The sequence below is a fragment of the Marmota monax genome, unplaced genomic scaffold (genome assembly GCF_021218885.2).
Source record: "Marmota monax isolate L192 unplaced genomic scaffold, Marmota_monax_Labrador192_F-V1.1 WCK01_AAM20220418_F8-fsc00148, whole genome shotgun sequence".
Lineage (NCBI taxonomy): Eukaryota > Metazoa > Chordata > Mammalia > Rodentia > Sciuridae > Marmota > Marmota monax.
Genome location: NW_026693034.1, coordinates 1,305,451 through 1,318,961, shown reverse-complemented (window position 1 = coordinate 1,318,961; position 13,511 = coordinate 1,305,451). Strand labels below are relative to the sequence as shown.

General features: G+C 40.1%; 1 non-coding gene across 1 annotated transcript; it reads right to left on the bottom strand.

Annotated features, from left to right (window-relative positions):
• Positions 1 to 7,494: 7,494 nt before the first annotated feature.
• Positions 7,495 to 7,567, bottom strand: Trnar-ccu (transfer RNA arginine (anticodon CCU)). The gene has a single exon. It is a non-coding gene; the product is annotated as a tRNA-Arg (tRNA).
• Positions 7,568 to 13,511: the final 5,944 nt, after the last annotated feature.

The following is a 13,511-nucleotide window of genomic DNA, read 5'->3' as shown; positions in this document are numbered from 1 at the left end:
TGAGACATTTAGGCTGGGTGGCCAGGTGGCACACGCCTGTGATCCCAGCAGCTCAGGAGGCTGAGGCAGGAGGATCGCGAGTTCAAAGCCAGCCTCAGCAAAGATGAGGCGCTAAGCAACTCAGTGAGACCCTGTCTCAAAGTAAAATACAAAATAGGGCTGGGGATGTGGCTCAGTGGGAGTGTCTCTGAGTTCAGTCTGGTACCTATGCCTTGCCCCCCGCAAAAAAAGAGAGACAATTAGGTTACAGGGGCTCCATTCTCAAGGGACTGGATTAGCTCCTGCTAGAGTGACCCCTGGTGTTTTGCTCATGGGCATGCACCTGCTCGTGTGACACCATCTGCCATGAGGCCTGCACCAGAAGCTTAGCAGATGCCAGAGTCATGCTCTTGGGCCTCCAGAACTATGAGCTAAATGAGCCTCTGTCTTTTTTAAAAAATAAATATCCCAACCTCAAGTATTTTGTTATAGCAATACAAAACGAATTGAGATAGCTCTTGACAACAGATATTTGTACCTGAATTACCTCCACAACGCTAACCAGATATTTTACTGGAGACATTTTCAGTATTGCAATGTAGTCAAGGACAAACTCCAAAGGCATGAATTGCTATTAATGTATAGAATCCTCTTCCAGACTTATTTTCTCTCTCTGCCCTCTCTTAATGTATATGCCTGGTACAGACAAATCATACCTATGAACGGTAAACTCAAATCTTTTCCAGATACCATAAGTATGATGTTAACAATGAGAAACAGATAAGAGAAGGCTTTCAAACCCTGAAGCTGCATTTCAGAAATAGTTACAGATAGAGATATAAGCTATTAGGCTTTTTCCCAAAAGAACATGAGTAGAATGAAAAATGTGTCTCAGTGTGGATGAAAGAAAAATAAGAAAGAGGGTTTATTATTTTTTTTAACCAGAGTATTTGGTATAATAAAGGGAAAAATTGAACTCTGAAAATATCCAAGTCTTTGACACTTATAAACCACCAGATTTATCACTTACATCACTTTGTTAGACCTCTTCATTTTTATAGCTAATAATAATTACAATAATAATAATAATAATAATAATAATATTATTATTATTATTATTATTATTATTGGTGCTATCTGGTACCAGGAACCATGCCCACCACTTAAACAGATAGCATTTCATCTTAGCCTCACAACAACCAATGAAAAGATAGTATTTACTCCAATTTGCAGAAGAGGAAGTTAAATCTCAGTTGGTTAGGTAATCCAGATCCAAGTTCAAGGCTAGGAGCCATGCAGTCAGGATGATTTGAATACAGGTTAGTTTAATATGAAGTCTGAACTCTTAAACTCTAATGATATTGCTGCTGGCTGTGAGTTTTCTTTTTTAGGCTCATGCCCACAATTTAACACAGTTATAGTACACTTGAGAAAGAACACTGGTATGTAAGTCAGCTTCCGTTACTGTAACGAAGACCTGAAATAATTGATTATAAAGAGAAAAGGTTTGTTTTGGCTCACAGTTTTGGAAGTTTCAGAAAAGTTCAGTCCGTGTTGCTTGGCCCCATTGCCTCTGGGCCTGTGGTGAGGCAGCACACCGTGGTGGGGGCATGTGGTGGAGCCAGCCGTTCACCTCACAGTGGGAAGCAGAGAGAGCATAGGGAAGCAGCCGGGGTCCTACTAGTCCCTTTGAGGGCACACCCGCAATGACCATTAGTTTCCAATAGGCCCTATCTCTTAAAAATTTCCACCACCTTCCAACAATGCCAAGGTGAGGACTAAGCCTTTCACACACAGGCATTTGGGAGACATTCCAGATTCAAACTATAGCAAGTGGGCTCGTGAAGACCCTAGAAAACAACAACAACAACAAAACAACCCTGAGAAGTGGAGGGGGTCCCCTGCCTGGGCTCTGTGGCCTGCAGGCTTCCAGCGGCTGTGCATCAGCATCCACATCAGCATCATAATGCTCTTGCTGTAACAAAAAAGTATAGCATCAAGGACTTTTAGAATAAACTGCATATTCCTCATTCACTGGAGCATCAGCCAACAGATCTCAATCGTTCTTTAGTCTATTCCAATACCAGATAGAACTCCACTGTCTAAGAATATGTTCCTTGGAAGTCTGAAGGCATTTCTCCCCTGGATGGCTAAGTGCTGCTGCTAGGAAGTAGGGTGCCACCGAGTTGCCAAGCCTTTGTGGGTGGACTTTTTATTTTCTCGGAAGCTTTGCTTTTAGGGACTTCTGTGTCTATGGTATTCTGAAATTACATAATTATGAGTCTTAATGAAGGTCTATTCTGCCTGGAGTCCTGGTGGATCCCCTCCACCTAAGAACTCATGTCCTTTGTCTTTGGGGATAGTCCCCAAATACTGAAGGATGTAATCTACTTACCATAAAGTCTACCCAACAAAGGACACATTTCAGTGGTTTTTGGTATACAGTTAAGAGTTGCTTAATGGACTAAGAATTTTGTCCTTAGGTGACCTCACCACTGTGTGAACTCCATAGACTGCCCTTAAACAAACCAAGACATCTACCAGGTCACTAGGCTATAATCTTAGGGGACCACTTGCATATACGGTCTGCCATGGACTGAAATATCATCACATCAAGTGCGACTGTATTTACAGGTGTGTGACCATTATCATGATGGAATTGTGGAACACCTCCTGCACCCCCAAACAATCCCCATACCTATCTGCAACCATTCCCTGTGTTCCCCACCAGCCTGCAGCAACCACCAATCTATTTTTCTTTAGATTCCTTTTTTCCTTTCTTTCTTGGCAGGACTCAAACTTGCCATCTTCCTCCTGTGTAGCTGGGTAGAATTATTTCTTCAACAACCCTCTATTTTCTTTGTTCTCTCTTTCTGGAATAGCTATTGTTCAGATACTGGATGCCCCTGATGGATGTTTTAGTTGTCTTATCTTTTCTCTCCTATTTCCATCTCTCTCCCTTTGTTCTGCTTTAAAGACAATTTCTCAATTTAAATTCCAAATCTTTTACTGAAAATGTCATTTCTCTCACAGTAGTTTTTAATTTTCAGGAGTTCTTTCTCTTTTGTACTCTGCTCTTTTTGTAACCTCCTGTTCTTTTTTCATGGATGTGATCCCTTCCTTTATCTCTGAAGATAGAGCTTTCTTGACATTTTCTTCTGCTCCTTGGGTCACTGCTTCCCTTTGAGTTCTTCCTTCCTTCTGTTTGTTTTGGTGTCTGATTTTCATAGTAGAGCTTCTTAATATTTGATGATGTTTGACTGTTGACTTACTCAGGAGTGAAGCACTCATATGTGTGTGTGTGTGTGTGTGTGTGTGTGTGTGTGTGAGAGAGAGAGAGAGAGAGAGAGAGAGGCTGGTGACTTCACCAGGGTGGGGGACCCTGGAGCATCCAAACTAATTGGTTGGAACCTTGTCATTCATATTTTCAAAAGATGTTTCTATTGTGCAGGGTACAGAACTTGGCTGGAGGGGGGGGCTGTCCCCTTCTCTGGAGCATCCTTAACTACCAAACAGAATATACATTTTTTTTTCCCCTGGAGCTCATCAGGTTCCTTAGAAGAGAATCTTTCAGTCTTCCAGCTCAGGGGCAGGTACCTGGCTACCAAGGTTCCAGGACCCTATTGGGAGAGGAGCCGAGGGTCTCTCTGGTCAGTCCCCAGACATACAGGTACTCATGTAGTAGTTCCTGCTCTCTGTATTAAAGGTGCACCTTGTGGCTCAAGCGGTAGCGTGCTCGCCTGGCATGCGTGCGGCCCGGGTTCAATCCTCAGCATCACATACAAGCAAAGATGTTGTGTCCCCCGAAAACTAAAAAAAATAAATATTAAAAAAAATTCTCTCTCTCAAAAAAAAAAAAAAGGTGCACCTTACCTTATCTTGCCCCAGGATTAGCAGCAGCAGCAGCATCTGAAAATCTGTTAGAACTGCAACTTCTCAGGCTCTACCTGGGACCTGAAGCTCTGAGGCCAAGCGTAGCCATCAGTGGTGTGTGAACAAGCCCTCCCAGGGATTTGGATGCTTGCTCACATTTGGGGATGCCTTCTCCAGCCTTTGGTTGGGAAGTGGGGAGAACAGTGGGGAGGAGGTAAGGTAAGTCACGTGAACAGTCAGGTGTAAATCCTTCCATTTCCAGCCTCGCCCGCACACTGTCCACCTTCAGAAGTCCCCGGGGACCCCAATCTTCATCAGATTTTATACTAGACAGCGATGGCTCGGTGCCTCTCTCCAGTGTCCGATTTTTCTTTCTCTGGTCTCAGACAGTTTCAGCTCTTTCTCCTTCTTTCCAGTTCCAAGATTTTATTGTTCTAAGATTTTATTGTTCTCGTCTCCTTTGCGGTTCTCTTTATTCTTGCAGTTCGTGTCTCTTTTAGTCCCTTTGCTGCCATTTAAAGTGAGGTTGTAGGAGGATATTAATCCACCAGGTTTTACTAGAGCCTCATGATATAGATTAAGTGAGTAAAGAATGCTGCAGCAAAAAAACATCTATTTCTGTGTATAACAAAGAAAGAACAAAATCACAATATGAGTTTGTGTGTTTATACATGCTCGTACATGTATATTAACACAGACGGGTGGATTTACATCCAACTGTTCATGTGACTTACCTTAGGTCTCTGAGGAGACGTGCAGGAGAGAGGGTGGGGAGGGGAGGGGAAGGGTTATCATTTTTAAAATGTATTTGCCTCTGAATTATTTACAAAGAGCAAGTATTACTTGCATAATTCAAAATATCAAAAATATACATGCTTTGCAAAAACTGATATTTATTTTTTAGTGTATCATAATACATAACAGTGGGATTCATTTCCACATATTCATAAATGCAGATGACATACTTTTCTCCATTTCAATACCCAGAACCACCCCAGCCCTCTCTTCTCCTCCCTCCCCTATACCCTTTCCTCTACTCTGTTGGTCTTCCTTCTATTTATATATTAATTTAAAAAACATTTTTAGCTGTAGATGGACACAAAACCTTTGTTTATTTAGTTTTATGTGGTGCTGGAGAATGAACCCAGTGCCTCACACGTGTTAGGCAAGCGCTCTACCACTGAGCCACAACCCCAGCCCCTATATATTAATTTTAATTGATATACAAAAGTGGAGTGCACTGTGGTATAGTCAGACATGAACCTAGTCGATTCATTTGGCTGATTGCATTCCCTCCCCTCTTCCTTCCCCCTTGGTCCCACTCTTCTCCTCCACTGATGTCCCTTCTTATATAAAACCGACATTTTCCAAATTCACACAGCAACCTGTGTGACCCGCTCAGAAGCTGGCAGGTCTGGGCTTCAGGGAAGGAATATCCCTAACATCCAGATGGTGTCTTGCATGTGGGCTGGGCCAGCACAATCTGAATAGTCAAGTGTTTTTATCTTTATATCTGTACATTCTAAGTGAGGGCTCTCAGGCTTGGCCTCATTTTAGACTTATCTGAAATACTTACGAAATGCCTCATCGTCCCCCCCTTCAGACCAGTTAAACCCCTAGGTGGCTCTAATGGATAGGCAGGGTAGGCGTTCATTTAGGTAGACGTAGATTTTAATCAAGTTTTAAAAGTCGGTTAAACCATCTCTCTGGTGGGGCTCAGATCTTACAAAAAGGTTGCTTTACTGGAATTTAAAAATTCTTCAACTTTCTTACATCACATAGCACAATACTACAAGATTTTGGTCTCGGTCTTAAAAAAAATTAGCCAGTTTTGGCTTTGCTAGAACCCCAACAATGAGCTCCATCCACATAGATCTCATGGCATTCTCCAGCTAGATGCTCCCTCATGGGCCTTAAAGATCAGGCAAGTTTTCATTTTACAGACAAGGAAATGTTACCCAGAAGGATTCATTCACAGATTTACCTCATTGAGGGTAGGTGGGGAGGGAAGACAGAGAAAGAGAGGGAACGCGTGTGGGTGGGGAAAGGAGGAAGGGAGGGAAGAAAAGAAGGGAGAGGAGAGAGGGGGCGGGGAGAGAAAGTGCTCTAAAAGATCTCTGTTATTTTATAGGTTTAAGTAACTGGTTTATTTTGTTATGTCAAGAAGGTTCCCTAAGGATCACTTGTACTTATCCTTGAAAAAAACCCGTCAAGGTCCAAATAAATTCTTGAGAATGGCTCATCTGTTCTTCCTTTTGGATTTATACTAACGCAGGTCCTGTCCTTGGCCTCTTGCAAAAAGCAAAGAATAATTTAAAAAAAAAATTCCATATCTTTATCCAATGTGCTTCTCTAGGATGGACTGTTTTCATCTTTGCAGTTTTATTGAAAGTGTTTTGCTTCAGAAAGAAATCCTCTTGGCTTAACCTGAAATGTTCCAGAACAAACGGAGCTGCGTGAGCACAGCCTTGGACGACTGGGTTTACACGCTGGAGAGCCAGGGAAGGCTGGGCCATTGTGCTCTTCTGACTGCGGTTGAAGTGAGTGGATGAGTGTTTCAGAGCAGAAAATAGTTGGTTCATGTCATTCACCTGGATTCCAAGTTCAGGGGGCAGGAAGAAAATGAACGCTTATTGGATGAAAATGTGTTGTTGGGTTTTCTTGTATTAAAATCACATCTCCACACTGGCCCATTACAAATGTCCTCTCTTGGGTACCTTATCTAACATGCCGTTATGACTTCCCAGGTGTATCTATTAGCCTGTTTGTTTGGTTAAACCATTTACATATGTTGGATTGACATATTCCCATACAGACAGAAGTGTACATTGTCTCGGGGACCATCATTTCTTCCTGTCACATCACATGGAGAGATATTTATATATAACTCTGTTGGCTCACCAGAAGTCCTTGATGCCTTATATTCTAGCTACCAGTTATGGCTTTGAAAAATGTCAGATTGGTTAGTATATAATTTATTTTAATACAAAATTTACATACAATAAATCCTACCTGTTTTAAGAGTACAATTCCATTATTGTTAGTAAATATACAGAGTTGTGCAATCATCAACACAATCCAGTTTTAGAATATTCCCATCATCCCCAAAAGAGCCCTATATGTTAATTTGTAGTTAATCCCTATTCCCAGCTAAACTCCAGGTAACTAATAATCTACTTTCTGTAGATTATTATGCCTTTTATGGACATTTCATATAAATGAAATCATCTGTTCGACAGGTTTCTTTAACTTAACACAGGTTTTTTGGTTTCATGCAGGTTGTAACATATAGGTTTTTTAGGTTCATCCAGGTTGTAGCATATGCTGGCAGTTCATTCCTCTTCGTTGCTTAGTACTACTCCCTTGTATGGACAGTTTACATTTTGTTTATCTATTCACCAGTTGATGGACATTTGGTCTGTTTTCACTTTTTGGCTATTATAAATAATGCATGTAGGTTTTATGTGAACACTGTTTTCATTTGTGTTGGCACCTAAGAGTAGGATTGCTGGGTCATATGACAAGTGTATGTTAAATTCTGTAAGTAGCCACCAAACAGTGACTGTATAATTTTGCATTCCTGCCAGCAATTTAGGAGGGCTCCAGTTGCTCTCAGCATTTTAAGTTGTTTTTTTGTTGTTGTGGTGGTGCTGGGGATTGAACCCAGGGCCTCATACATAGGAGGCAAGCACTCTACCAACTGAGTTATATCCCCAGCCCCTTAAGTATTTTTTTATTTGAGCTATTCCAGTGGGTATGTGGTGGTTCTGATGTGCATTGTTGAGTATTGTTTCACGTACTTACTAGCCATTTGTATGTCTTTTTTCTTTCTGGTGTATTTTTTCCACAGTTTTTTTTCTTCTTTTTATTTTTTTTAATTTTTTAAAAATTTTTATTGTTGGTTGTTCAAAACATTACATAGTTCTTGATATATCATATTTCACACTTTGATTCAAGTGGGTTATGAACTCCCATTTTTACCCCGTATACAGATTGCAGAATCACATCAGTTACACATCCATTGATTTACATATTGCCATAATAGTGTCTGTTGTATTCTGCTGCCTTTCCTATCCTCTACTATCCCCCCTCCCCTCCCCTCCCCTCTTCTCTCTCTACCCCCTCTACTATCATTCATTTCTCCCCCTTGTATTCTTTTTCCCTTTCCCCTCACTTCCTCTTGTATGTAATTTTGTATAATTTTTCCACATTTTTATTGGTGCATTATAATTGTACATAATGATGGCATTGGATGTTACATATTTGTACACACGATATACATAACTATATTTTGGACAGTATCACTCCCCAACACTCTCTGGCTCTCTCCAGCCCTCTATCTTGGGTCCCTTCCTCTGCTGATCTCCCTTTGATTTTCATGAGATCCCTGCCACCCTATACCTTTCTTTTTTTCTCTCTCTCTAGCTCCCACATAGGAGAGAAAACATACCACCCTTGTCCTTCTGAGTTTGGCTTATTTCACTTAACATAATAGTCTCTAGTTCCATCCATTTTCCTGCACCATTTGTACATATTTAGCAATTACTTTTCTTTCTTTCTCTTCTTCTCTCTCCTTTTTTTTTTTTTTTAATCCCCTAGTCCTGGGCGTTGAATCCAGGGCCTCGCACATGCTAGGCAAGCACTTTACCACTGAGCTACATTCCCAGCCTTTTACAAAATTTTTAGTTTGAGAAATGGTCTACATTGTCCAGGCTGGCCTCAAATGTTCAATCCTCTTGCCTCAGCCTCCCCTTGTAGCTGGGATTACAGGTGTGCACCACTGCATATGACTCTATTTTTCTAATTTCCATGAAGCTTTATTGTGTGTAATGGGCCTAAACTTCACATATTTCAAGTGTTCAACTTGGTTTTTACATGTGTATAACCCATGAAACCCTCACCACAATCATGATAACGAATATATCCATCATTCTCAGAAGTTTCCTTACAGCCATCTGTAATCCCCCAGCCCCCTTCCATCCTCCATTCCCTGATGATCTGCTTCCTGTCACTCTAGATTAATTTCACACTTTGAGAATTTTATGTAAATGGAATCATGAGTATTACTCTTCTTTTTCCTAGATCCTTTCAGCCATACTGATTTTGAAATTCATCCATGAATTTAATGATTGATCATTCATTCATTCATCTTATTGCTAAGTATTTACCTCAATTTATTTATCCACTCACTTACTGGTGAGTACTGGGTTGTTTACACTTTCTGGCTATTACAAACAAGGCTGCTATAAACATTTGTGTACAAGTCTTTGTATGAACATAGCTTTCATTTCTCCTGGGTCAATGCCTTGGAACTGAGTGGCTGGATTATAAGTTAGGCCTATGTTTAACATCTTCAGAGACAGCCAAACTCTTTTCCACAGTGGTCATACTGTATTCAGGTTGTTCTACATCCATGATACACTCATACCATTCTTCTGTATAGCTCCATATTTCCATCTGGTATAATTTTTCTAATGTCTGAAGATAATTTCCTTTAATATGTGCTGTGGACCTGCCAGGGATATATATATATATATATATATATATATATATATATATATATATATATATGGCATTTTGAATGTCTTTATTTTACTTTCAGTTTTGGAAGGTATTTCCCCAGGGTCATAGGATTTTACATTGACATATTTAGTCCTTTTTTCCTGACTTACACTGTTTCCAACTGGAACTCTGCTATCATTCTGACCTGTGTTCCTCTGCACATAGTATCTCTTTCTCTCTTCTCCCCACCTGCCCGGGATGCTTTTAAGATTTTCCTCTTTATCTCTAGGTTTTAAGAAATTTGAGTATGATGTGAATCGGTGTAGTTCTCTTCATGTTTATTGTTTGGAATACACTGAGCTTCTTGGCTCTATGAATTTATAGTTTTGTTCAATTTTGGAAATTTGAGGCCATTTTTTTCTTCAAACTTTTTTTCCTGTTCCATCTCTCCCCTCCAATTCAAGGACTCCAATTATCTTACAATAGCTTATTTGAGATTACCCAAAATAAAAACAACTGTAGCCCACAGGTGAGACAGAGAGAAGATAATTCACCTGGTCTTCGGGACAGCCTTGCAGAAGAGCAAGGAGGAAGAAATGGTCAAGGTGAGAGACTGAGAACAGGGTGGATGAACAGTCAGAAGTTCTGTGTTCAAATTGTACCCAAATCAACTATTTGATCTCAGGTCCAGACTTTTATCTTTCTGGATCTCAGTATTCTCCATTGTAAAATCTGGGAGTTGTTCCAAATGATACCCAAGGTTCCCTCCAACTTACTTTGTTAAATTTTTTTTTTTTTTTTTTTTTGGTTCTGGGTACATTTTGGTGGTGGTAAAGGGAAAGAAAGAGCTGCAATGTAATATCCTCACAGCCTCCTGAAATCTATTCATCTTCTCTTTTTTTAATATAACTAGTTACAATGAGAGTCAGGAAACTAGGTTGTCAGGACCAATCCTCTCACTGAAAACAAAAGCTGGATTTAAAAAAAATCCTTTAAGGCATTTAAAGAGCCTGGAAAGATAGTAAGAAACTACAAACCAGATAGAATGTGAAAGCCACATTGGCTCATCCAAGGGAGTTGATTTTTTATTGGCTTAAGTCCCTAAAGATGAGGAGTTTCATAATTTCTCTTCATCCAGTGGAGGGGATAATGACATAGAGAACTAGATTCATTTCCACAATGAATTTCATGTTCAGTATTGGTTGTGTCCAAGGATTAGAATGCTCTGTCTGAATTAAAGCTGTCATCATATAATAAGGTTCAAGCTGAGCTTTTAAATCATTAAACCATTTGACATGACCTCCAAGATATTATTTTACAACCAGAAATTCTTAAACCATATTCCCTAGTCTTTCTGAAGGTATAAAAAAAAAAAGTGACATCTCACTGGGCCCAGCTTTCCCCTTGTCCCACCACCTATGTTCCTGGTTTCTTTTCATTTCTTCCAACAATAAGGTATTTTGTGAAATTGAGTTACAATATCATTCTTTTCCAGTTTGTCAGCTCAGATACTAATCACAGAGCAGGTCAATGTGCTAGCTTTTGTCAAAGCCATTTCTGTTTTAGATTTGTCAAAATCGTCCTCTAAAGGCATGTGCTTACACTGATGAGCCAAGATTCAACGAAACTTCAATGGGGTCACTTCTAATCTGGCCAAAGAGGACAAACAAGCTCTTTGTGTCTTACAGTTACCAATATTGGCCCACAAGTTTGGGAGGATCATAGAAAAAACTCCTGGTCAACCCAGGACAGCCCCAAGATTCCCCAAGGAAACTATCACAGCTCTCGAATTATGGCAACCAGGACATGAGCAACACTGCAGGCGTGTGGACGTCCTAACTCTTGCTTTGTATTTTCCATATGAAGCGTTTGTGACTCCATGGCTTGGGGGGTGACTGAGGTTCCATGAGAATGACACACATATGGTCTGCTATGATATACAGAGGACAGCTGAGGTGGACTCCAGTGGAGAAGTCTCTTGGGGGTTATTCTGTCAAAGGTCGCCCTTTTAAGGTTTCAATTCTCGGGGAGAGGCCATTCCCCCATCCTTTAATTCCTCAAAAGACAGTTGATGCTGGAAGGCTTTTGTTTCTGTTGCTTTTTCCTAGACATAGGCATTCCCAGTGCATAATTAAAATTGCAATATAGTATTCTTGCCTGTAATTTTCAGACACAATTAGGCTATCAAGCAACCTTCTGGATCAAGAAGTTAGTTCTCCTCATGGGAGTAATATTTTGTGAAGCATATGGCCCCCACGCACAACAACACACCTTTTATAACAAATATTTGAGTACTTAACAATATGCCAGGCACTAATCCAGTGCAGGAGACACCGAAGCACACAGAAACAAAGTGTCCTTTATCATTACCAGTTGAGTATTTCTTGACCAGTTGACTCGATTACTGGAACCTCCCTCAAGATCTGAAGTACTGTGAATTGCATTTAAATACTACTTTGAAGATTAAGGTTGACTTCAATGGCAAAGGAGATGACAATCTCTCCACCTTACTACTCACCCATCACTGCCCCCAGCAAAACACACACACACACACACACACACACACACACCAATCTTTATACCCCCTGGCTTTGGTGGTTTTCAAACCAGTACTCATGGTACCATTTATTGGTTTAAAGATAAAGATTAAACATCAAAACATCAGCTGCAGTTTCAAGTCACATACTTAGTGCATATTTATTTTGTTATGAGGATTTAGAAATTCAGAGGATTCTTTTTAGAGCCAGGATGGAAAAGAAAAAATTGAAATACAATAAAAAGAATGAAGTCTAAGCTTTGACCTAAAATATCACACATTGACTCAGATTCTTTTTGCTTTCATATGCCATGAGGATTTTTTTTTTTTTTTTTGGCATTAAATTGACCTTATCTGTCAAACCCAAAGACTCAAGGCTGCAATACAGCATTAAGCCTTTGTTCTCAACCCTTTTACTACCTTATGTAGTTTGTAGGAAGCTAGACTTTAAAACAATCATAATACAGTATCTGTTTCCACAAAAGATAGGATTCTTTGGGTTCTGAAGTTAAATGAAGATTGTTTAGTTCATTCTTGTAAAAGAGGAAAAAATATCTTATTTAGAGAATTGATTTATTTAGGGCAGCCCAAATTTAAGGGAAATGCCCTCCACCCCCTTTCAGCTCAGATGGGCTGTTCATTAGCTGGACTGAATCACAGAGAAAAAGAAGAAAGAGTCTAGACAGAAAATGCTGCTATCTCTGCCACAAAAGCAGCCACGTACATGAAGGGTTTAATTCACTTCATGTGGTCTGGGGCTCAGCTGAGATGGCAACGGGACATCTGGAACACAGATGAACCTATTTTTCTGATGGAGGCTGGTAATGGTACAATTCCTCTCTGATTAGCAATCTAAAATATGCAGCCTCTTTGCACCTTTATCCAGCTAGGAAAAAGCTGTCTCGGGGATGAATATCAGGATTCTAGGCAGAATAAATGATTCAGGTGAGATGAAAGGGCCAATAAAAATTTTAGTTCAAAGCCCAAGGCTGCACTGAACCTATTCTGTTGAGAATCAACATCATTGGAGAACTAGTTTTGACTCTGACCCTCTAATTGCAATTGCTGTGTGGACTCAGAACCTTTGATAGCGCTGGGAGAGAGGTCTGTTCTTTTATAATTTCAACTTAACCCCCACCAAGTGGTGTTGCAAAGCCTGCAGAAAAAAAAAAACTAACCCCTACCACCATCATTTCTGTGACACTTCCATCTGGGCACCCCAGATAGGCAATTTCAGAATCTGGAACGTGTAGACACTTCAGACAACAATTCCTACTTTCCTTTGCTCAATTAAAAACTGAATATTGTTACTACTCACTTTGTTTATTCTTACAAGTAGCTATTCTGGTCATCTGGCCAAAATAATGCCCTTGTCCTTCACTGTAGATGACAGATGAGTGATAACTATTACAAATGAGATAAATTTATCTTAAGGTATCCTTGGAAACAGCAAACAGATCTGGAACAGAGGACCACATGTCTCAGAGATTATTAACTACTTATTTTATTTTTCTCTATGACTTCAATCTTCCTGTCTTTCACCCTCTCTTCTGATACTCCCTCTCCTTCACGTTATCCTTTTCAAGGGCTAATCTTATTCCCAACCTCTCATGAAAATATC